We start from the raw sequence: 27,500 nt of genomic DNA, 5'->3' as shown, positions 1-27,500 counted from the left end.
GCAGTGAAGTCACGATGGGAAACTGAGAAGCCTAAATAAAGTATGTCAATTATTAGATATTAATGGTAACTGTCATATGCCAATAAAAACAAGTGCCATAAAACCAAGCACTGTAATACCTTTAAAAAAATGACAATTTTATTTAATTTTTCTTATTCAAAACTAATGACCTAAAGATTATTTGAATATAGCATTTTATCACCACTGAAATGAGGTCAGAATAAAAAAAATAAAAACAGGCGAAACGACCTTAAAAAAAAAAAAAAGCAACGGGGAGAAAATTTCCAACGGGAAGTAATTACCAGGACAGGATATTTTTCGCCAGGAAATTTCCCCATGAAAATTCCCGCTCGGCGAAAACAAGTTGATTGCCGATTCAAACATCGCCGGAGACAAAGGGATAAATGATCGTTTGTTCGCGGCAAGTTTAGCGAATCATGTCTGAATCATGTTTGATGGGGTGAGAATATTGACAGAGGAGGGAATGACGCTTTGGGATACTTGAATATAAGTCGAGAGAGAGAGAGAGAGAGAGAGAGAGAGAGAGAGAGAGAGAGAGAGAGAGAGAGAAGGACCTGTTAATATAATAATAATAATTCAGGAGATGACGTCAAGGTTTTCAATCAATGCGTCAGTGAATATACTTCTAAGTCCTGAGAAAGAAGGACATAATAATGATAATTAAGGAAATCAGAGGCAAGGTTTTTAATCAATGCGTCAGTCGACAGGAAGGAGACCTTGTTTTTATATGCTTTTAATTTTCTGTAAAAGAAAACTATTGTCCGCCCTCAGATCTTAAAAACTACTGAGGCGAGAGGGTTGCAAACTGGTACGTTGATCATCCACCCTCCAATCATCAAAGATACCAAATTGCAGACTTCTAGCCTCAGTAGTTTTTATTTTGTTTTAAGTTTAAAGTTAGCCATAATCGTGCTTCTGGCAACGATATAGGACAGGCCACCACCGGGCCTAGGTTGAAGTTTCGTGGGCAGTTGCTCATACAGCATTATGCCGAGACCACCGAAAGATAGATCTATTTTCGGTGGCCTTGATTATACTCTGTAATGGCTGTACAGAAAACTCGATATATATACATATATATACACATGTATATATAAGTGTATATGTATGTATATATATATATATATATATATATATATATATATAAATACTAGTGTATATATATGTATATATATATACACATATATATATATATATATATATATATATATATATATACACACACACACACACATATATGTATATATATACATATATATATATATATATATATATATATATATATATATATATATATATATATATATATATATATACAGTATATATGTGTGTTTATGTGAGTATATATATAAATATACTTATACATAGAAATAAATATATATAACCCTCTACACGATTCTCCAATAAGAACACAGTAACTCAGCATTATTTTGTAAAGAAACACCACACCCCCAAGGTCACGTCAAGCCTCATCCACTGATATGCTTATTCGCCAGTAATCCATGGGCTGGTTCATTACCTGTTTTATGACCTGCATTTCCATCACGAAAGGATCTCTCGTCTTTAAAGACCCTCGCAGATCCTGAAGAAGGATTTTGCAAGGAGGTCAGCCGTTATAGGTCAGTGAGGTCAAATTTAAGCGAGGTTAAGTTTGGAGGAAAGATTTCTCAGTAAATGAAAGTCTAGATAAGTAATTATAAATAAAAATGCAATACTTCATATTTATAGATAAAAGACTGTATTTAAAATCAAGATAAGTAAACATATACTAAAATATACTAACTTATATTTATATGTGAAGATTAGTAACGAGATATATAAGATTTCTCAGAAAATTAGTCCGGATAAGCAATTATAAATAAAAATGCAATACTTCATATTTATGAATAAAAATCTGTATTTAAAATCTAGATGAATAAAAATCTGTATTTAAAATCTAGATAGGTAAATATAGATGGAAATTTCATACTTCATTTTTATATTTGAGATTTTTATTAATGAGAAATATAAGATTTCTCTGTAAATTAAAATCCAGATAAGAAAGTCTAAATAAAAATGCAATACTCCATATTAAGGATAAAATCTGTAAATTAAAATCTAGATAAGTAAATGTAGATGGAAGTATAATTCTTCATATTTAAAGAAGAGAATTTATATGATGAGAAATATAAGGAACGTCGGCCATTAGCTGGCATAGGCAAGGAGCCTGCAACCTCATCCCATAAAATAATGCAACAGCCTTTGGGGGTCTGGTATAAGCAGAGTGATTTTTTTCAGAAATTAAATGATTTTCAGGTACAATAAAATTACATAAAACTCTAAAATATCCCTAAAATAAATATCTGTTCATGCCTAAGATATTAAACATTCTCATTTGAGAAGCCGGATGGAACGCAAGATGAAAAAAGAAAAAAATAAGAAAAAATACGAATAGAATATAAAAGACAGAATGGCATCATTAGGACTCATTAAAATACCATTCATCAAACTACGATTGTGGTAATTACCGTCCGCGCTTATCAGGAAAATAAACTAATGAGTTCTGACTGAGAAACGGGCCCTGAAAATTAATACATTTCACGCTATTTATATATACAATGTATAAATATATATGCATATATCTATATATCTACCTATTTATATATACATAAATATATATGTACAGCTATATATACCTATATATATTATATATATATATATATATATATATATATATATATATATATATATATATGTTATTATTCAAGGTATGGTTTTTCTTAAACAGTTTTCATTGAAAGCAATTGCTTTATGACATCAACTATTATATATATATATATGTTATATAGGTATATATTTATATATATAGTTATATATAATATAATTGCATTTATATAGTATATATATATATATATATATATATATATATATATATATATATATATATATATATATATATCCAATCGTAAACATCCCATAAACTTACCACACGTGTAAGACCGCTCTGAAACGACTACTAGTTTGCATAAGCGCCGGATACCGCCCGAGGAATGGATGATTGATGAGAGAGGAATTCATACTGAGAGTGATTGATAAATTGTAGATGCCAGGAGACATGTCTCGCCTTCCTGGAAAAATGGATGATTGCGAAAACAGATGTTTGGTTGAGAATCCAAAATTGTTCGCCGGAGCTTTATATAAATAATATACGCATACACATATACAACTACATATACATATGTGTATATACATATACACACACTATATTTACATATATGTACTGTATATAAATACAGACACATATAATGTATATATACATATATTTATAACTACATACGTAGATATATAATAATTATATATATTCATAATTATATACGTGTACACCTGAGTATGTATATGTATGTATATATATATATATATATATATATATATATATATATATATATATATATATATATATATATATATATGTGTGTATATGTATGTGTGTGTGTGTGTGTGTGTGTGTGTGTATGTATGATCTTGGACGTGTTTACAAAAACTTATGTCATCAACATGAACTGGCAATAGAGCGTCAAAGCACACAGTTGCATCACGGTGACCTTTGCTTCAAAAGCACAGGCAACGTGACGTCAACAGTTTGTTTCGTGACGTAATATCTCAAGTATTAAGCAAAAAAAAAAAAAAAAAAAAAAGTTATGTCAAGGTTCGAGACCTGTCGCGATGAAATATTCAGTAATGTTGTCACTTGGTGCTTTGATGGTATTATATTTAAGTGGAGAGAGAGAGAGAGAGAGAGAGAGAGAGAGAGAGAGAGAGAGTGCTTCTATAAGTTTATGTAATAGGTCTGTGAGTATGAAAGAAAAAATTATGAGAGAGAGAGAGAGAGAGAGAGAGGGGGAGGAGGGGGAATGTGAAAGGTTTCTATACGCTTATAATATAGGTTTGTGCCTGCTTTAGTTGTGTGTGTGTGCATGTGTATGAGAGAGAGAGAGAGAGAGAGAGAGAGAGAGAGAGAGAGAGAGAGAGAGAGAGAGAGAGAGAGAGAGAGAGAGAAATTTAGGTGTTTCTATAGGTTTATGTAATAGGTTTGTGCTACTTTAGTTGTGTGTTGTGTGTGTGTGTGTGTGTGTGTGTGTGAGAGAGAGAGAGAGAGAGAGAGAGAGAGAGAGAGAGAGAGAAATTTGAATGTTTGTATAGGGTTGTGTAAGATGTATGTACTTACTTTAGTTTGTATTGTGTGTGTGTGTGTGTGTGTGTGTGTGTGTGAGAGAGAGAGAGAGAGAGAGAGAGAGAGAGAGAGAGAGAGAGAGAGAGAGAGAGAGAGAGAGAAAATGATAATGGGAAAATATCAATAACTTGTTCCTGGGTTTCTAAACATAAATACTTTCACATCACAAAAACATTCCCCTTTCGTTGTGACACTCGAGTTCTGTCCACCTTTGAGAAATATTGAATTGGCCCAGCTACGCCAGACAAAGTTTCCGGTGACTAGACATCGCTAGTTTATGGGCACGGGAAAAGAAACACAAATAATTTGTCGAATACAAAAATGAGGTCTTGCATCTCTCTCTCTATCTCTCTCTCTCTCTCCACACAAACATATGCACATACGCAAACATATAAGTGTTTGTATACACATTATATATATATATATGTGTGTGTGTGTTTGTGTCATTTAATTTTTTTTTGAAATAATCAAATCATATAACTTTGTAAATGCCTTATGGGCAAAGAAAGACTTAATACGAAACAATGGACAAAACGAATCTAACAAATAAGAAAACTATAAGAATAAAATTTTGGTACCAGTGACATAAAACACTTATATACATAAACAATAAAATTAACAAATTCATGAGAAATCACCCAAAACGACTCTACTACGACTTAACATAACTTAGCAACTATCCAAGAGAAAAATCCTTTCCATATATAAACCTCCCTTGGATGTGTCAGAGAGAGATGGGGGAAGGGGAGGCGGGGGTGGGAGGATGTTTACCTGGCCTCCACCCAAAAAAATGGGTCAATAGGTCCATTAATCTTGTCACCTGGCGGGTTATTCCACAAGATGCACGGTTGGTGATACTTGGACCTGGGCCACGGGTCCATGTCCTGGAGACTTATGCTTCGGTTTAGATGGAATGGAAAGGACACGGGTGCCTGGCAGAGAGAGAGAGAGAGAGAGAGAGAGAGAGAGAGAGAGAGAGAGAGAGAGAGAGAGGCGTGATTTACAGAAGAGAGACAATGCGATGAAGAGGAGAAAAAGCTTGGATTTAGGTGGAATGGAAAAGACACGGTTGCCTGGCAGAGAGAGAGAGAGAGAGAGAGAGAGAGAGAGAGAGAGAGAGAGAGAGAGAGAGAGAGAGAGAGAGAGAAGGGATCTACAGAAGATAGAAAATGCGATGAAGAGGAGAAAAACGTCATTGAGAGAGAGAGAGAGAGAGAGAGAGAGAGAGAGAGAGAGAGAGAGAGAGAGAGAGAGAAGCAGGATCTACAGAAGATAGAAAATGCGATGAATCGGAGAAAAAGGTCATTAAGAGAGAGAGAGAGAGAGAGAGAGAGAGAGAGAAGAGAGAGAGAGAGAGAGAGAGAAATAAAAAAAATCTAGAGACTAAATAACAGAGAAACAACGCAGAGAGAGAGAGAAAAAAAACAAAACATACAAGGAAGAACAATTAGCAAAAGTGAAACACCAGAGACCCACGGTAGCATGTCGCATGAGAATTGCAGCTCTATAAGACCTCGCTGTAGACCCTTCCAGGCGTCTCCTGGAGCCATAAACTCTCGGGGTCTCTGGGCGGCTGGAAGGTCGTAAGACTCACTTAGATGTTGTTATGGGATTCTGAATGTCCCTCGAGAAGGTCTGACATTCGTCGTCGTCTCTCATCTCTTACTTACATCCAGTTCTCGGTTCGTTGGGGAGGGGGTCGGGGGGGGGTGTCCTCCTGGTGCTTAGGTAAACAGAGGCTTTGCTTAGCAACTGGACGGTTAGTGAGTGAGATTAGGGCGTAGCATCTTGGCGAGTTTATGGAACTGAGGCAGCGCTTAGCAACGCGATTATTGGTGAGGTTATATATATAGCAAGGTGATCATTGGTTGTTTAATTATCAAATGCATTTATTCGTGATTTAATCTGTGATATTTAAATATAAAATAAATAAATATATATATATATATATATATAATATATATATATATATATATATATATATATATATATATATATATATATATATATATATATATATATATATACCAGTCTGTGAACACCAAGAGACAGTTCCCTAAGATAGCTGTCACTAGGCTGGGTCTCGTGCCTCACTGGGACCCAGTCCCTCGCCCCATAACAAACCCCCATTTTTTTACTTAAAAAAATATATAGTCACTCGGCTTCTCTCGTGCCTCACTGGGACTCACTCCCACTCGCACTAGACACCCTCTTTTAGGCTCTCTGTTCTGTACCATTCTAATTCAATCGTCGTTTTCATGAAAATCAAATATCATCAATCAAAGTTAAAAGGGGATCTAGATTAGAATATAGAGTTTAGGCCACAGGCCAAGCGCTGGGACCTATGAGGTCATTCAGCGCTGGAAGGGAAATTGATAGTAAGAGGGTTTGAAAGGCGTAACAGGAGGAAAACATCTTAGTTGCACTATGAAAGAATTGTTAGGAGAGGGTGGAAAGTAAGATGGAAGAAAGAAAATATGAACAGAGACTGGGTAAAAGGAATGAAAGAGGTTGCACCTAGGGGCCTAAAGAAGGGACGCTGCAAAGACCCTTAACTAATGCCTAAAGTGCACCAAATGAGGTGCACTGACGGCGCGCTAACCTCCCTACGGAGAAAAGGGGGGATCTAGAAAGAGCCAGGTCTACCCAGTACTGAGCAAGGTAAGGCTAACAAGTTACCATGAACAAAGAATATGATAAGCGCGCAAACCTCATTACTCTGACGCCTCTAGGTACTAAAAAAAGCTGGAGGTACAAATGAGGTTAAACTGGCACCTGATAGAAGAACCGATATAATTGAACTCGGGTCATAATTAGGCATATTTTACATCAGTCAGCGGGCGGCAGCAGTGACCTCTTCCTCCTCGTCCTCCTCCTACCTGCGTTTCGGTCGTAACGCCAACGCTGACATTTTTCCGTTCGGGAGCAGGGCGTTATTCACAGCCTAACTAATTAGCGAAAACCAAATTAGCGTAATGCTGAAGCAACAGCATTAGCACAAAGAAATAAAGAAAAAAAAAAAATACAGCGCTAGCGAGCCACATCGACACCCGACAGATAATTAGAGCGGACGTGAAAAAAGAGAAAAAACAAAAAAAAAAAAATATTGGTGGCTAATTTTATAAACATGAGCCCACCAACCTGATGGTAATGATGATATAACTCCGCATTCATGAGGTTCTCTGATGAAAACGTAATTTGCATAGAATTGCATTCAGAATGTGTCATTTCTCTCTATCTCTCTCTCTCACTCAGCTGATCCAGAGTAGCCTAATTATGATTTCGATCCCCGCCCCCACCCCGCCTCCATTCGTAATCATTCTTCTCTTTTCTTTTCTGTTCTACTTCCTGTCTATTGGGAGTTTTAAGATGCGACTCCTAATTTCGGTAGTTGATAATAATGAAAACAAGTAAAAAAAAATGAGCCGAAGTTTCTTCGGGGCAATCGAGTTTCTGTACAGCCGCTACAGCGTATAATCAAGGCCTGCGAAAATAGATCTATCTTTCGGTGGTCTCGGTATATTGCTGTATGAGCCGCGGCCCATGAAACTTTAACTACGGCCCGATGGTTGGCCTATCTTATATCGTTGTCAGAAGCACAATTATGGTTAACTTTAGCCTTAAATAGCATAAAAACTACTGGGGCTAGAGGGCAGCAATTTGGTTTGTTTGAAGATTAGAGGGTGGATGATCAACATACCAATTTGCAGCCCTCTAGCCTCAGCAGTTTTTAAGATCTGGGGGCGGAGAGAAAAAAGTGCGGACGGACAGACAAAGCCGGCACAATAGTTTTCTTTTACAGAAAACTAAAAATTTAATAACAGAAGTACACACCTACATTTATGAATCAAATGCAAGACATACTCAAGCGTTGATATAAAAACAGAAGACTTAGCAAATAGACATACCATTATACAGTTAAAAGACTACGCCATGCGTTTAAACAAACACAAACATTGAATAGAAGAACAGAATTTAGGACAAAGGACAATCGCTGTGGCCTACGATGTCATTCAGTGCTGAAACGGAAATTGAGAGTAAAACGGTTTGAAAGGTGTAACAGGAGGAAAACCTCAAAGCAGTTGCACTATGTAACAATTGTTAGGAGAAGGTGGAAAGTAAGATGGAAGAAACAGAATATGAACGGAGATACTGTAAAAGGAATGATAGGAGTTGCAGTTAGAGGCCTAAGGAAGGGACGCTGCCAAGAACCTTAAGTAATGCCTACAGTGCACTGCGAGAGGTACACTGACGGCAGTATTCTCTTATGGGGTTAGCTAACAAATACTTAAGAAATGAATAAAACAGATTAACACACATTCACCCAGACAGGGAGATCCTATCTGAAGAAGCTTCTGGAATCCACTGGAAGGTTCTTGAAGTCCTTGGAAAAATCTGGAAGTTTCTGTAAGCCTCTAGAAAGCCTCTCGAAGCCTCTGGGAAGTCTCTGGAAGCTACTGGAAGTCTCAGGAAGCTTCAGGAAGTCTCTGGAAGCTCCTGTAAGCCTTTGGAAGGTTCTGAAACCTCTGGAAGTGTCTGAAAGCCTCTGGAAACTTCAGCAAGCTTTTGGAAGTCTCTGGAAGCTTCAGTAAGCTTTTGGAAGTCTCTGGAAGCTTCTGGAAGTTTCTGTAAGTCACTAGAAAACCTCTGGGAAGTCTCTGGAAGCTTCAGTAAGCTTTTGGAAATTTTGTAAGCCTCTAGAACGCCTCTGGAAGCTTCTGGAAGTCTCTGGAAGCTTCAGTAAGCTTCTGGAAGTTTTTGTAACCCTCTAGAAAGCCTCTGGAAGCTTCTCGTAAGCGCCACATCAGTGCAATTTCCAGCGATAAATGAGGACCCCGGTTACTCCACGGTCTGATGGGCCGAAATGACGCTCGCTAGGAGATTAAAGCGTACCAATATGCTGCTCAGGAAGAAAATTCGACATGCTCTGCAATTTGCAGTAAGTCTTTATCGCTGTTTTTAAACAACACGCACACACATATATATGTGTGTGTGTGTACATAGACACACACACGTCACATTTCCACATATAATACAGCATAAAACTAAATATTTTAAGAGGGAGAACGTCTCCATATATCACTCCAAAAAAAGAAAATTAAAAAATAAATTGCTGAGCGTATGGTAGAACTTAATGACGGCAATCTGTTTCAGTCATTGGAAAATAAAAATCATTCTGTGCGAAAAAAAAAATAAAATAAAACCCGAATCCTTTTTCTAATAAATGTGATATATGGATAGCCCTAACGAGGTTGAGCCGGAGGAGGAGGAGGAAGAGGAGGAGGAGGAGGAGGAGGAGGGAAGGGGAGCCTGGATGCAGACGCCTGACCGTAATAGGGGGCGTGGTTTGTCAGCAGTGAAAGTCACAGCTTCGGGCTTTAGATTCTATTTTATATTGCATACACGCATATTTTATACAGCAAGTTTCTATTTTGTGTATATGCATACATATACTTTATACATATATCGTAAAGTTAAGAGGTTATTGTAGCTATTACAAATACATATGTCTGCTAAGAAAATAACCAGTATATTATACACATACACACACACACACACATATATATATATATTGAATTTATATGTGTATGTTTGTATGTGTGTGTTTGTGTGTAAACCTAAATAGCACTGCCAAAAAAATCCCATGAACATTCTTATCCATAAGCTAGTCGCTTTTACATAAGAAAACAAGAGAGAGAGAGAGAGAGAGAGAGAGAGAGAGAGAGAGAGAGAGAGAGAGAGAGAGAGAGAGAGAGAGAGAGAGGTCAAGTCGTTTGCATTACATTTAAAATCACCACCAAAGTCTTCATTTCACACTTCTAATATTTCCACCTTCACTTTACCCGTGGCTTTATTTTCTCACATAAGCCCTTCTTGATCCAAAAACTTTTTTTTTTTACTCCGAGCTACAAGAAGGCATATTTTAGCGTTGGATGAAGTCAGCTGACCTGGCGGTTTTTCTCCCAAAAATCTCTTTCCCCTTGTTATTAAGAAAAGTGATTCACGTTTGTGGATTTATCCGTGTTTTTGTTTTTAATTTTTTTTGTTTTTTTTGTTTCGTATTTATGCGGTGAAATTTTGTATAGGTAGTTAGTGGTATATTTGATCATTCTCTGTTATAATAATATATAATAGAGAGAGAGAGAGAGAAGCTTTTAATATGTGGACCTTATAAAGAAATAAAGAAAATTGCTTATTAATTAATGAGAGAGAGAGAGAGAGAGAGAGAGAGAGAGAGAGAGAGAGAGAGAGAGAGAGAGAGAGAGAGAGCTTTGAATTATGTGGACCTTTATAAAGAAATAAAGAAAAATCGCTTATTAATTACATTGAGAGAGAGAGAGAGAGAGAGAGAGAGAGAGAGAGAGAGAGAGAGAGAGAGAGAGAGAGAGAGAATGAATGTGCTGTACCCTCCCCTGATGGGCTGGATTTTTGGTCTAAACTCTTGCATATGATACCATCAATTTTAGCCGTATAGGGACGCCGATAATAATAATAATAATAATAATAATAATAATAATAATAATAATAATAATAATAATAATAACAATAACTGTTAAGTATCAAGACCTGAAAATCGAAATAAGAAGGATTTGGGATATGCCGGTGGAAATTGTACCCATAATCATAGGAACACTAGGCACGATGCCAAGATCCCTGAAAAGAAATCTGGAAAAACTGGATGCCGAAGTAGCTCCAGGACTCGTGCAAAAAAGTGAGCTATTATAAATAGTGCACATAGTGAGAAAAGTGATGGACTCTAGGGAGGCAGGATGCAACCGGAACCCGACACTATAAAAACCACCCAGTCGAATGGGATGACTGTGATAGACCAAAAAGATAAATAAATAAATAAATAAATAATAATAATAATAATAATAATAATAATAATAATAATAATAATTAATAATAATAACTCAAAAACAATTCTGACTGAATACGCACGATGTTTTCATGTAAATAGATTTTTATAAAAAAGGAAAATTATATTTTCAGTGGTTTAAGAATTACACTTTTCTGTGATTCCTAAGAAAAACTGGTGGTTATGAAAAAAAATTAATGGATGGTCCAGCCAAATTCAACAAAAAAAAAAAAAAACACTTTGTATAGTGTTTTAATGGATATGATGGAAGTTTAGATTCAAAATCTCATGATTTGCATTGAAAATCGTTTTTCTGTCGTCCTATACCATGTTTTAATAATTCCTAAATTCAGCAAATAGATGGTCAGCCTTAATTCAAAAAAAAAAAAAGAACTTTGTATAGTGTTGTAATGGATATGATAGTTTAGATTCTATAATTTATTAAATCGTTTTTCTGTGTATATATGTTATATATATATATATATATATATATATAAATATATATATATAACTATATATATATATATATATATATATATATATATATATATATATATATATATATATATATATATATATATATATATATAAAGGCAATGCCACTATATATTCATCACGTTCCATATTTTCGTGATTCATGTATGTGTGTGTGTATGTTTGTGTGTCCTAAAGAAAACATACCATCCAAAGGCTACATCCCAACTTGCTGAAAGTCATTACAAACGTAGGAAGCGTCGTTGATAACCATCAATTAAACCACTCAGAGGGAGGGGGAACTGGGAGCAATCTATCAACGAGAATGATTAGCAGAAGTGAGACGTCAGCTGATTTTGACAGGGGGCATGCGTTGTCAGAGGGTGGATAGCCTAACGCGGCATGGTGTTTTATGTAGTTAGGCTATATCTTCTCACATTATCGTCCACCTTATAATTATAATTACAGTTTGTCTTTGTAGGGATGCTTATAATTTCTGGAACTGCCACCACCGTCTACAATGTTGTGTATAATTATCACTATTAGCATCATTAGCATTATTATTATTATTATCTGTACTATGGTATGTAGTTTTTACTATTATCATCATCAGTATTATATCAACCACATTGATGCCTATAATTATTACAATTATATTATTCTTATCATCATCATCATCATCAATACAACTTACACTGATGCCTATAATTATCACCATCACACTAATCACATCGTCATCATCATCAATACAACATACACTGATGTCTACAATTATCGCAATTATACTAATCTCATCATTATCATCATCCAGAATGTTCCTTGTAATTACCACTATTATTCTAATCATCATCATCATCATCATAAACTGTCCTATAGCACACGATTATCAAACGTACTCTCACCATCCCCAACTCCATTGCTGTATACAATCATCACTATTACCACAAACATTCAATACGAGGTTGCGCGTGCTGGAACGACGTTGCTGTCTTTCCTACCCTCCCCCCTACCTACAGCGTCCCCACCGCAGGGCGGACAAACAGGTTTGCAGGAGGGGTGGATGTCTCCCCTACCTACCCCGCCCCCATCCCGGAGAGGACAAACCGGTTTGCAAGGGGTGGGTGGCTGCGTCACGTCTCCCCTACTGTCACCCGGGGGAGGAGGGACAAACAAGATCCGACCCTCTCGGATATTATTATTGTATTATAGACAGATAATCAACACCACCAAATCATCAAGGTACTCCAACAGCGCAATTTAATATATAAAAAAGAGACGAAATAATAAGGAATCCATTTCAAGGCCGACACAAAGCCCACACACACACACACCACGCACAAACACAAGACTGTTAAGAATGGTGGTGGAGGGGGACGGGAATTACAATATGCAAATGAGCGTATTGCGACATTTTCCCTTGGTTTAAGCTGGAATTTATAGCCGGATGCCTTTGCTCTTAAGAAGCGCATTTGCATATGAATCATTCCTTTTGGAGAGCGGCGGAAAATTTCTAGTTTCCTTCAAGTCTTTTTTTTTTTTTTAATTGGAAGGCTTTCTTGTGATTTCTTTGAGTTCCATTTGCCTAATATCATTATGCAGTTGCTTTAGACGTTCAAAAAAGATATATGTACGCGTACACACACAGGAATGTAATATATATATATATATATATATATATATATATATATATATATATATATATATATATATATATATATATATATATATATATATATATATATATATATATATATATATATATATATATATATATATATATATATATATATATATACATACATACATATAAATATGTATGTACACACACGTACACACACACACACACACACACACACATATATATATATATATATATATATATATATATATATATATATATATATACATATACATATATATATCTTAACACTGAGCCCCTGCCCTGAGGGGTGGCACCAGATAAAAAGGAACAACATAACGGTCACATTCACATTAATACTTTAAATGCCGAGTTACGTACGAACTTTGTAGAAAACTCACACAACAGAGAGATCAGATATATACACATTATCGCCAAATTAAAACTAAAACTGCTAGCAAATAAAATTAACAGCACACAATCTTCAGGAAAAGTCTGACTTGACACCTGCATAAGGACTTCAAAAGTCGATGGATTTCCAGAACGTATTAAGTACACAACAAATGGAATTAGCAACAGGTTACGGACTTTACAGCATTTGGACTTTAAGAAAATAGCAGACTTCAGGTCAAATGTGATTAAAGTAAAGTAAACTTTACGGATGGTCGAACTTTATAATACATGCTCTTGAAGATTTCAATGAAAATAATTAGGGACAACCCATGACAACCCTATAATTTTTTCCATACACAGGGTTCCAAAAAAGGACAATACACAGCCATCACATACCTTCAAGGTGGTTTTTCATTGTAGTTGCAATGCATATTCATCTTCAATACAATGGAGAATACATACCTGCAAAAGTAGAAATGAACATATGTTATATTCAGTATATAAAAGGAATTTAGGCTACATAAATTGATATATACAAAGCAAGTTATAGGGATATCTAGAGGAGATTATTGTGTTTGATGCCTTTATGCTATAGATACATACACACACACACACACATATATATACATATATATATAATATATATATATACACACATCCACTAAGCTACAAATGTCGTTTAATATACAATTCGCTCTATCTCCGAAATATTACCGATGGGGGATTAGGTGTGTGTGATAAAAATTATATATAATTTTGTATATAAATAAATAAATAAATTATATATATATATATATATATATATATATATATATATATATATATATATATATATATATTATATACATCTGTCATACACCTACAACAAAACACACAACAGAAAAAATGGGGAAAAAAAATGACAAGAATCAAGGATCCAGACATCTTTCGAACCCAGTTCGAAGCGCCACCGTTCAGCGCTTCAGAGTAAATCGCACGATCAAGGCTGACGGTTTCCATAGTAATAATCTACAGGTTTTCAAGTGCTCTCTCTCTCTCTCCCCTAACCCCCACCACCAACTCCACCGTCACTTGAACGGCCGGTAAGAGCATCTCTAACTCTATTGTCAGAGGAGACTATAATATATAACGGTCCGTCAAGCCTCGTTAAGAGGTCTCTAATTGTCTATAAGACGCCACTAGGATAGCGGCTCGCTATTGTGTGTCTCTCTCTCTCTCTCATTTCAGTTCGACACTCGCCGATCGACTTGTTGCTTCGATTCGAGGGTCGAACTTTTGATCGACGGAGGGAGTTTATAGGACAGGAATATATAAGATTCAGACCAAAGGCCAAGCGCTGGGACCTATGAGGTCATTCAGCGCTGAAAGGGAAACTGAGAGTAAAGGAGGTTTGAAAGGTGTAACGGGAGGAAAACCTTGCAGTCGCACTACGAAAAAATTGTTAGGAGAGAGTGGAAAGAAAGATGGAAGAGAATATGAACGGAGGTACAGTCAAAGGAATGAAAGAGGTTGCAGCTAGGGGCCGAAGGGTCGCTGCAAAGAACCTTAAGTAATGCCTACAGTGAATCGCGTGAAGTTCACTGATGGCATTACCCCGCCACGGGGCATTCTCCTGTAGTGAATATATAGAATATAGAATTTAGGCCAATGGCCAAAACCGCCACGACGTCTCTCAGGGTTGGCTACCGCTTACAGTGCGCCAGCACACTTCTCTATCACATCCTTTCTTTTACGTTTCAGCACTTGCCTTAGATCTCCTTCCGCTTGGCTGTCCAACTTCTTTGGTAACAATAACAATAATCTGCAATAATCTACTATCACATAATTTATATTCATAAGGTTTTGTATTATCCTTTAGATTTTTATTTTCAATATCTTCTATTATAACACTTGATAATGTCTCTTATCTCCTAGTATAACACTTGATATTGTCTCTTATCTTACGGAAATGGTCCTATTACCGCCGCAACGATGTTAACTGCTTGTTAATGATGCAAAGTACAACGACAGTCTGCATTTACTTGTTGCTCCGAGTGCTTATACAACTAGCACCAGAGCAGAGTAATGACTCGATACGGGGACTTAGCAGAGAGAGAGAGAGAGAGAGAGAGAGAGAGAGAGAGAGAGAGAGAGAGAGAGAGAGATTCGTTTGCAGAACGGAATACAATATAGTATTTAGGCCAAGTGCTGGGATCTACGAGGTCATTCAGCGCTGAAATGGAAATTGACAGTAGAAAGGTTACAGACGTGAAAACCCTGCGAAGAAGCTTAAGTAATGCCTACAGTGCGCCACATGAGTTGTGCACTGACGGCACTAGCCCCGCCCTACAGGGGATTTGTTTGAAGAAACCTTATTGAATGTAACTTGAATTCTAAATTCGACGGAGAAGTCAAATTTCAAAATCCTTTGATATCGAAATTGTTTTTTTTTTTTAACCACGTATGACGAAAAGCGACCAACGTGACTTAGTTTATAATAAAAGAAAAGTTTAAAATCTCGATTAGCCCTTCAATCCACTCAATCATTTAAAAGGACATAAAACTGAGATGTCCCCAGACATGAAATGACGGCCCTAACTGAATTCCCCCACTCATCAGAGAGAGAGAGAGAGAGAGAGAGAGAGAGAGAGAGAGAGAGAGAGAGAGTAAATTCAATCGGAAAAGACGGAACCAACGAAAGTGAGGTTTCTGGAACCACCAATAACTTGCTACCATTTAATAAAACCAAACAGACATATTGTCAAATGCGATGATCATAAAACCAATTTTGTTTGGTTTAACTATTTTTTTTTTTTGCTTTTTTTCAGGGAGGTCGAAAACATGTTCGGTTTAACAATCGGCCAAAGTAAGTTATATCAATAACTACCTGACCTAACCCAACCTAACATTTATAAATCTTAAATTCTGGGCTGATAAATAAAGTCTTTTTGTTTGATATATTAATTGATTGTGGCTCTATTCTCGTTATTGGTTAATGGGAAGTCGAAAACATACATTTGTAAATCGACCAAATAGCTAAATTGAGCTTAATAACTACCTAGCGTAACCTATCATTTGTAAATCTAAAATTCTGGTCTGAATTGGTTTATGAGATTCTAATCCCCGTTTGGTCACTTGTGCCAGAGAGGTTTCCGCGAATTAATGCAACATCTCCTTGACCGGTTCGCTAACCAACTTATAAATAAACGTAAAACATTAAATCCGTTTAGCTAAAGAGCCAACCCACGGCAGAAATGGCTGACGAGAAGGTCTAAAACAGTGGTTCTCAACCTTTTTATTACCACGCTCCCTCTAAGAGGTGGTCCTTCCCTCCACGCCCCCTTGCATCTATGAGTAAAATTCCTTCCAGATTAGGAGGAAAATGAAAAAAAAAGAGAAAGAGAGAACAGGGACAAGGAGGGAGGTTTAATGGTAAGCCTAGCGAGTCTAATAGAGTGGTAGACTATAGGAAACTAAAGTTCATACTTTTCATTTTTTTTTTTATAAACTTCTGGATATTATGACTCTTGTTACGAAAATAACTAATATAACTGCTTTATATTTTCCCTAGGATCTTTGAAATTGCTGACGTTCCCCTTAGGGGCGCGCCTCCCAGGTTGAGAACCACTGGTCTAAAAGCTAGCAGCATGAATACGCGATCCTAGACTCATGAGACAACGGGCGGTTTTGGAGAACAATGTTGTTGCAGAACATCAACTGAAAACCATTATGAAACGCTATTAAAGCTTCTATGATCGTAATGTAGGCCTAACGACGCAAGGTTTTCACCGTAAGCAACATCACATATTGGAAAGCTTCGATTGAAGTAAACACAAGTTCGAGAACGGCGGGAATGGCCTCAAGAGATATCTCTTCAGGTACAGCATTTACAGCGCCATCTACATGCTGCACGGGACGCTGAACGTGATCTGGGCAGTGTAATAATAATAATAATAATAATAATAATAATAATAATAATAATAATAATAATAATAATACGATGGCCAGACTAATACTAATAATAGCAATAATAATACGATGGCCAGACTTGTAATAATAATAGTAATAATAATACAATGGACAGGACGATAATAATAATAATAATAATAATAATAATAATAATAATACTAGTATCAATTACAAAAGAAATAACATAACTCTAAAACGTTCAAATACACAGAAATGCTGAAACACAAGCCAGCGAAAACGTTCGCATCTCATTCTCCATTAACGACAACGCTATCAATTAAACAATAAAGGAGACTCGCACACACCACACGCCATTCTAATAAACAATAAAAAGTAATAAGGTTAAAAGACTAAAAGAGGGGAAAGAACCGCCAACAGCACCGAGAGCGAGGATGGAGAAGCGTGATAAAAAAAAATTATGATAATAAAAAATTTGCTGCCCGGGAGAGAAACTTTTAAGAGAAAAAAATGTGGCTTATAATTTCATGAGGGGTCTATTTGCCCTGAATGTGGATGATGGCAGGGGTCTCGGAGAGAGGAGGACAAGAGAAGGACTTGTTCCTGAGAGAGAGAGAGAGAGAGAGAGAGAGAGAGAGAGAGAGAGAGAGAGAGAGAGAGAGAGAGAGAGAGAATTGGATGTTGGTCTTGAATTCTGCTGAGTGAAACAGTCATAAATGGTTTCTCATGTTATGCTAGAGAGAGAGAGAGAGAGAGAGAAAGGGGTGGGTGGGAGTTGGTCTTCAATTCTATATAAACAAAGTGAGGCGAGGTTTCGACTTATGAGAGAGAGAGAGAGAGAGAGAGAGAGAGAGAGAGAGAGAGAGAGAGAGAGAGAGAGAGAGAGAGAGAGTAGGCTTGAATTCTATATAGGGAGACAAAGTCAGAGGAGCCTTCGAACATCATTATGAGAGAGAGAGAGAGAGAGAGAGAGAGAGAGAGAGAGAGAGAGAGAGAGAGAGAGAGAAAAGAGTAGACCTATAATCACTGGAAACAAAAATTCAGAATATATACAAAGCATAAAAACAGTTCACGAAAAGAGACGGAAAACATTTCGTTAAATGGCCAGAAATAAAAACACATGCAATAACATTCTGTTAAGAACGAAGGAAATGAAGAAAAACTGTTACAAATAAAGCTTATTCGTGCAACAGTGCCATTAGGCCTAACGAGCTGACCCAGCAAATGGAGAGTGAAGAAAAGTTTTGCATTTTCAATTAATATAAACGATGATGTGCTGAACACACTTATGGTATTGAATAAATGGCTGCATCGAACTCTACTGCTCGTGGCGTGCATGCAACTTCGGTGCGTCTGATGAAGCAAATGGGTTTTTACGTATCTCTTTTAAACCAGTAACGCTGAAGCCTCTACCGCGCACTGCTAGGTGGTGACTACAGTAGTCGCCTCTGCCCTTAGCCTAACTCGTCCATAACTACGCATTTCGAGCTAATTTCCCTTAACCTTTTAACAATAGGCTTCCACTAGGAAGTGAATGCATTGCATAATATTCACATAATCAAAATTCCGCATACTGTAATTAACATTTACGCCTGGAAGGCACTGTCTTCCTCCAGTCTAAGTTGTCTAATGATAATCTCACTCTGACTATCATGAATGGAACAGAGGTTTGTATATAAAATGTTACCAAAAAATAAATAGTTGTTTTGCATTGAATTTGAAAATACATTTTTTATGTTTTTACATTCGTTTCCTAATACTTTCAATTAGAGGTTCATCTTCTTAATGCGACTTCCCGCCCCCTTTTCTTACTCTATCTTAGCTTAATTTCATTTTATGTATAACTATCTCCCTTTCTCTGTTCATAATATTCCTTACTTAATAGCTACCACTGAAAAAGTTGTCACTATGCACAATATCCTTGTTAGCACGACACATACTCTCTCTCTCTGCCAGAGCTCAGAGCCCGCTATCAAATCCTCCACTGATATCATCACACGTCCTGTCGAATTGCCAGATACGAGGTTGAAGATCCCTCCTCCAACAATTTGGATTAATGAGTCGACCATCGCGTATGGTTCGTTGGAGGAACCCACTTGTCTAGCAGGCAAGCAAGCATGCTGAGAGAGAGAGAGAGAGAGAGAGAGAGAGAGAGAGAGAGAGTATTAAACGTGGGAGATGCAGAACGTAAAATGGAATGTGCAACAGTTAGGAGAATCTATCTCGAGAACGGTTTCCCCTTGTTCGGTAAGGATTGTGTTTTGACACAGCAATGTTTCTCTCTCTCTCTCTCCATTCAAAGAAGCGACCCACAACAGTCAACATACGACCAAGAATTTACTACTATCAATAAGCTCTTTGGATCGAAGCCGACACCATTTACATTTTTATTAGGCCCATGAATATCTCATCATCAACTGAACGTCTGCAGGGCTGGATTACCTCGTCGAGGCCCTCACATTTCAATAATTATACATTTTAATGGGCTAACGAACACTAAGGTCTAGTTCTCTCAACGGTCGACTCACAACCACGTATGTAAGCACGTCATTCACTGCTGGAGTCAACAGATACATCTTGGATTATAGAGAAAACGTCCATTTAGAGACTCGAACGCTGGTAACTAAGTTTGTGAGCTGCTGCCCTTCTAATGCAATATACACACTGACATCAAGAGAGGTGATGAAAAATGGCTCCTACATAATGACCCTTCCATTTACGAGTGATGGAGAATAAAAATCCTTCAGTAACATCAAACCTAAACAGTCAAATTCAAAAGTAAAGAAGTGCTGTTTCTTGACAACCGGCTAATCTAGAAAATAATCTCAATTCATTATGCTTAAAGCATAGGAAATGTAGCCCTACTTGGAAAACTAAATAGATCTGCAATCTATGAATTCTGTTTTCCATGTACATACTTTGTACTATTTACCACAAAATATTATAATTATATATATATCACCCACATTAGGCAGGTATCACTGTAGGTTCATAGGTGGCGCTGGTAGCCGAGTTTGTTTACCAAAGAGTATAAAGCCTAACGTACGTTATATCTTGTGAATATCGTGTAAAACCGTTGCTGTTTTACGGGTATAGCGGTCAATGCCAGTTACAGAGTTAAGATTCTGATGACCGACGTATTACTGTAAAGTGAAAGGTGGAAAAAGGTTAAGGAACTGGACGATGTGACAAGTTTTGAAAAGGCAGTTCTCTGGGTACCTCCCCACGTCGCCATAACAGCCAAACTCTGTCCACACAGCCATTTTTGTCTGGCCTGTGAAATACGTATCCTAGATGTCTAAATTCGTAGGTATGGAAAGGAATATTATAGACTTGATTACTGACTTTTGGGCTAATTATTTGTTATATAACTAATGATAATTATTGTAAGCTGACACTATGATTATCGGAAGTAGGCCTAACTGATTACTATGGAAATGGGGACTAAGTCTGTAAATGCAGTATCATGGAGATTGGGGCTAGGCCTATAGTATGTACTTCCGAAGTAGGGCTTGACTGTAATCACTATGGAAATAGGGGCTAAGCCTATAAATATAATGGAGATAGGGACTAGGCCTATAGTATATTTATGAGGCTAGGGTATAGGCCTCTATATAGTATATTTATGAAGATAGGGATAGGCACTATAGGAAGATAGGACTAGGCCTATAGTGTACCTATACAGTATATTAATGAAGATAGAGATGGATGGTATATTTACGAAGACATGGACTAGGCCTATAGTATATTTATGAAGACAGGTACTAGACCTATAGTATATTTATGAAGATGGGGACTAGGCCTATATATTTATGAAGATAGGGACTACTGTAGTCACGACTCACCTTTTGCTTTCAATTCTCGCCCTTATTTATCCCAAATGTGGAATTGAAACCGATGTCGACAAACCACAAAAAAAAAAAAAAATACTCGGATAAATAAATAGATAAACTGATAGAGAAAGCCGACTACCTTACACCACGAATACTCAAGTGCTACTGAGTGTGTTTAAACTGAATCATCCATTATATATTGGCATTCGTCGCTGGTTACCTACCCAGGCACTAACCAGACCCAGTTTTATAGTTGGTGGTGACCAATTCAATTAATGATAAAATTAAGGCCTGTGGTTAATTAACAAATTCGCTAATTGCAATTTAAAAAAGGGTCGAACGCTGCCCTCCGCGAGTCAAAGTAGTGCGCTAGGCTGACCCTTTTTATGTTAATTACAAGGTATCTACGTCGCATTTTGATATACCATAGTTAATATGCTGTATTTTACATTTTTTCTGAATTATTAATATCAAATTAGTGATATTGCAATATTGTAGGTTGTTGATAACGGCTGATTACTTGGCAGGTGGAATGGCGGAAGGCGGGAAAGCCGAGTGAGTGCGGACGAGGTGCAAGGGACTAGCTTCTCCATTTATTACCTGTTGCACCCCTCAGTGTACGCCCATAATTGCAGGTATGTTTGAGGACATTAGTTTTATTTATTTACTTTCAGGTTCTGTCACACTAGCGATGTATTTAGGCATCTGATGGTGCTGATTCTCAAATGGTGTTCATGACGTCACATGGGCAGCTTCGTTTCTGACGTCAACGGCCCATTTCGCATATTTCGGTTTATATTAAATACGTTTTTATAAATTAATATAGTAAATACTATCCACGCCGTAAAAAAGACATTTATCAGTAACAACGTTATTAGATGCAAATGGCAAGCCATCCGTAGATCTGGCTTAGGAATACAGCAGACTGTATGGTATGGGCCTAGCGTATGCTCATAATCCTAGCTTGTTTCACAACAGCAATTAAAGGACTCGTAATTTCCGGTTATGTCATGAAATATAACCCTAACGGCACCACTTAATCATGCTGACATCGCATCGATTTGAATGATATCGCCGTTGGTTTCTAAAATCGACAGGATTCTTCCCGGGCAAGATGACAGTCTTCACTTTTGGGTGAACTCTGAAATTAAGATGGTAAAAGGTGCCGGAATATGTGCTCGTGTTGCGCGCCTTTGCTTTATTTTCTGAAATTCATTCATTCATCATTAATATCTGCATTTTTGGTCCACTAATACTATTAATTAACGATAACTATTACTGTTTCCTGTGTTAGAGTATAAGTCGACAGTACACGAACTGGGATGCACTGCTGAAAATTGTGTTGCCTAGCTTGATGATGAAATCTGAAAACTGACTTTTTGTTTTTTTAAATCCACGGTTTAGCCTGATTTCTTGTGTAATATGCTGTGAGTATAACCGGAAATACTTTGTCTAATGATTTGATAGCACAGCAGGACATTTTTGTGTAATATTTTCATAGCCTAACCGGAAATATTTGCGGAATACTTTGATAGTTGAACCGGAATAGGATCCCCTACTTTGGCCTGAAATGTTTGGGATACATTTTCACCTTAGGCTAATTGTGAGTGTCATACTTTAATGGATATTTTGAGTTTGTGTTTGGTGTGGTCTGTGTTTGTTTTATGATAATTTAACCAAGAAATGTAAGTTTATTATGTTCAGTTATATAATATTTTAAGATACGTCTTTGGGTTATAATAGTTTACCAGACATTTTGGATTGTTATATACCACTCATTTTGAGAAATCGTGAAATCTTGACGTTATAAGGGGCTGTAAGGTTTTAAAATCATTTCTTGTAATTATTTTTCTTGTAATTATATATTTATATATATATATATATATATATATATATATATATATATATATATATATATATATATATATATATAGACATAATTTATTTATATTTGTTTAACGTTTATACGTTGTATATGCATATGTTCGTACAGTAGTGTTTAAATACGTGACAATGTAACTTTTTTTTTTTACTAGACTGTTTAATATCATTAAACTGTATTCTGTTCTCCATTTGTGTGAGTTGCATGCCGTTGCAAGAACAGCAACAATTCGCTTATTCTTGAGTAGGCTACACTCCAACCACAGGACCAATTCCGATTAGATTTTCAGTCTATCGTGAACTGAATATTACGATAATTTCGTCATTATTTTTAACGAATCTTTAAGACAACTTCCCTTTAGATTCTGGGAATATTCGAAAACTTTTCGTTCTGCTGAAGATGCCAAGACTTCGAAAAATAATTATTCGTGAGCCAATCGCTGAAACTGATTTATTATTAGCCTAATTGGAAACTGTCTTGGGCGGCTTATTAAAATGATGGTGATTTATATCGGGCGTTCCAGGCCAGATACGTCGCTTTCATCTTGGTGGTTTTAGTACTGTTTCTCTCGTGAGAAGGGTACAGTTGTGAATTTTAGTATTGTTTCTCAGTTTCACGTCGTTTAAGTAATCGAGTTATTTTAAGAGCTAATGTAGATGTTTATTTTGTAATTTTTTTGTGGGGATTAGACCTTGTTTGCTGCTTATTACTTTTGATATATTTGTGTGTTGTGAAGTTACAGTTTAGCTGTTAGGCCTAGGTTAGTAAGGTTCATTTTGACAGTCTCTCTCTCTCTCTCTCTGCTTATAGAAATGAAACCTTGTTGGCTGCTTATTACGTTTTGACATCTTGGTGAATTGTCTAACTCTCTCTTTTCTGTAAATACTCCAAGCTGTTGAACTTAGAATATATCACCTTTGAAGGTTATACTGTAGCTAATTGGCTCATTACTGTACAGTGAAAGGGCTATGCTTGCGTTACTATTCACTGGCAAGGAAAAATGTGGTCATTATCCGCTCTCAGCATCATATTGATCTCTCTCTCTCTCTCTCTCTCTCTCTCTCTCTCTCTCTCTCTCTCTCTTGTTCTCCATACTTTCTCTCTTACTGTCCTCATTTCTACACTTATCCTCCTTACTTTCTTTCATATTCTGTTTACTTTCTCTTTTATTATCCAGATTCCCCCTCGCATTCACTTAATTTTTTCTCTTGTTATACTTACTGACTCTCTCTTATTCTACTGTGTCTTTTATTATCCTGACTTTTTCTCATATTATCCTGATTTCTCTCACATTCTCTTTAACATTATCATATATTAACGTTAACATCTCTTGTTCTCTTCACTTTCTCTCTTATTAGCCTTGTTATCTCTTATTCTCTTTACTTTCTCTCTTATTAGCCTTAATATCTCTTATGCTATTCACTTTCCCTCTTGTCCTGATCGTCCTCATCACTTTACTTTCTCTCACATTACCCTTACTTTCTCTCATATATTCTTATTACTTAAAACCCACATTATCCTAATTTCTCTTACTCTCTCAACTTTATCACATTCTCTTGAATTTCTCTCCTGTTATCCTTGCCGTCTCTCATCCTCGTCTTTTTCTCTCTTACCATCCTCGCCGTCTCGAAGGGTGTAGGATGGGGGGTGTTGAGGATGGGGGGGGGTCATTATAATAAATAGCGAACTGCACTCAAAATGGCTCCTCTCCTCCGGCGTTTACGAATTATTAAAAATAAATATTAGAAAAATGAAATAAAAACTTTTGGCTTATCCATCACGAAGTTTTAAAATGTCGCCCTGGGTGTTGTTTCACCTCATCAGCCGAGGGTTGGGTAAGAGAGGAGGATCTCTCTCTCTCTCTCTCTCTCTCTCTCTCTCTCTCTCTCTCTCTCTCTCTCTCTCTCTCTCTTTGTGTAGGATTTAAGGGTGGTCAACCTGGCCTCCCTTTCTCAAAGTTCTAGAATCTTTTTCTGTGGCATTAGGGACTACGTTCTCTCTCTCTCTCTCTCTCTCTCTCTCTCTCTCTCTCTCTCTCTCTCTCTCTCTCTCTCTCCCTTTGGCATTCAAGAACCCCCTTTATCTCGCCTCTCTTTTTCTCTCTGGCTAGTAAGACTCTCTCGGCTAGTAAGACACTCTCTCTCTCTCTCTCTCTCTCTCTCTCTCTCTCCCTAGAATTCAAGAATCACCCAACCAACTTTCTCTAGAATTCAAGAATTTATTTTCCGCTGTCAGTTAGGACTTCTCTCTCTCTCTCTCTCTCAGTGTTACTGGACAGTACTTGATGGTAAAGTCTATTTTGAACGATTTAACACGCGCGTGTAATTTCAAAAAGAGAAATTATAACCACTGGAATTTATTATGACTTTCTGAGACTTTGGAACAAAGTATTTTTTCAATACAAAAATGAGTTTAAGTGACTTATTCAGAGGATTATAAAAGGGTAAGTTTTTTCCTTTCAGGTAGTTTTTTTTAATTTTCTGGGGGGCGGCATTTTTTTTGTATCACGTAGTTTTTTGTTTAGAATTTTTTGGGGGCATGTTTTTTTTTGTGTTTTTGGGGCATATTTATTGTAAGACCACCGAGAAGGGCATGATTTGTTCGTTTGTTGCTTTGATGGAAGAATTGAGCAAAACGTTGCATATATATAGAATTCCTTTATTATTATTATTATTATTATTATTATTATTATTATTATTATTATTACTATTATTATTATTACTTTTTCGTTTTCGAGTATTCTTTGGTTTTAATAAATCGTAAGAGATTTTTAGGAATGTTGTTTTTATGAATATGTACTGGTTTTTTTAATTGTGTATGTGAATATGTGTTTATTTCCCTCTGCCATGTATACTTTCATATATGTATTTGTATGTATATATAATACTGTATATATATATATATATATATATATGTATATATATATATATATATATATATATATATATATATATATATCTGTATGTATGTGGGTGTGGTTATATATTATATATATATATATATATATATATATATATATATATATATATATATATATATATATATATACATATACATACCTGGTAACCCAGACACCAGGTAGACATGGAACCCACTTCCGGGCAGATCATGTGTCTGGCGAATGTTGTAGTTCCATATTGACCCTATTAGGAAATTAGGGAGTGGTGACCCTATTAACCCATGCATAGCATTATCACGACATGACGGATTCAGTCGAGAAACACAAGACATTATTTCGGTTCAAGTCGATCTTCAGAATATTGTATAAGATTAGAAATATTAATTTTGTAAGAGACCCGCAGGGAGGCAGTGCCGTCAGTACACCTCGTGCGGCGCACTGTAGGCGTTACTTAAGGTTCTTTGCAGCGTGCCTTCCTTAGGCCCCTATCTGCTATAACCCCTTTCGTTCCTTTTACTGTAACTCCTTTCATATTCTCTTTCTTCTATCCTACTTTCCTCAGCCCTCTCCTAGCAGTTGATTATTGTGCAACGGCAAAAGGTTTTTCTCCTGTTCTACCTTTCAAACTTCTACTGTCAATTTCCGTTTCAGCGTTGAATGACCTCATAGGTCCCAGTGCTTGGCCTTTGGCCTAAATTCTATATTCAGTTCAATTGTGTAATATACTTAAAAAAACAATATTAATGCGTGAAATGCACAAATGAAAACTTTCGAATGATTTAAAATACGGAGCAAAGGTTTAATCAGTAAAAGAGAATCATAAAATGTCTGGAAAGATTCTCAGTAAGGAATAAGCAAAGTAAAAATATTCAACAAAAACATTCTTTAACTATAACCGGTCCTCATTCCTTTGTATTTCCTAAAACAAAACACAGATCTCCCCCAAAAAAATATTCTGAAACAAAAAAAAAATTCAAGAACATTATCGCCAATAATAATATTCTGAAGAATAGGAGGGGTATTCATCACTCTTTTATTTCCTAATAGAAAAATCTAATTCTAACGAAAAATATTATGAAAAAAAAAAACATCCAAGAACATGCTCTCCTATAATAATATTGTGGAGGATATTATTATTCCTATATTTCCTAACACACACAAAACTAACTCTAACAAAAAATATTCCTATAATAATATTCTGGAGAATATTATCATTATTCCTATATTTCCTAACACACAAAAAACTAATTCTAAAAAAAATATTCTGAAGAAAAAAAAATCTAGAACATGTTCCCCTATAATAACATTCTGGAGAATATTGTTATTCGTAACATATTTCGTAATACAAACAAAACTAATTCTAACAAAAAATATTCTGAAGAAC

The 27,500-nt window shown here is 36.3% G+C and overlaps 2 protein-coding genes across 5 annotated transcripts in view; one reads left to right on the top strand and one right to left on the bottom strand.

The window, feature by feature from the left end:
• The window catches only part of LOC136830653 (ras-like protein family member 10B), a 316,363-nt gene that overhangs the window by 268,357 nt on the left and 20,506 nt on the right, over positions 1-27,500 (bottom strand). Inside the window, exon 1 of one of the 4 annotated variants that reach the window (XM_067090256.1) lies at positions 21,348-21,503. The exons of the other annotated variants lie outside the window; for them this stretch is intronic. The gene's annotated coding sequence lies outside the window, so the exon portion shown is untranslated. Of the gene's footprint in view, positions 1-21,347; positions 21,504-27,500 lie in introns of those variants that run through there. 4 annotated transcript variants of the gene reach the window in all.
• The window catches only part of Hacl (2-hydroxyacyl-CoA lyase), a 145,541-nt gene continuing 138,559 nt past the window's right edge, over positions 20,519-27,500 (top strand). Inside the window, exons 1-2 of the mRNA XM_067090233.1 lie at positions 20,519-20,812; positions 21,863-21,970. The gene's annotated coding sequence lies outside the window, so the exon portion shown is untranslated. The remainder of the gene's footprint in view (positions 20,813-21,862; positions 21,971-27,500) is intronic.

This window comes from Macrobrachium rosenbergii, chromosome 47 (genome assembly GCF_040412425.1).
Source record: "Macrobrachium rosenbergii isolate ZJJX-2024 chromosome 47, ASM4041242v1, whole genome shotgun sequence".
Lineage (NCBI taxonomy): Eukaryota > Metazoa > Arthropoda > Malacostraca > Decapoda > Palaemonidae > Macrobrachium > Macrobrachium rosenbergii.
The sequence above is the reverse complement of the archived record's forward strand: the minus strand, read 5'-3'. Positions and strand labels throughout refer to the sequence as shown.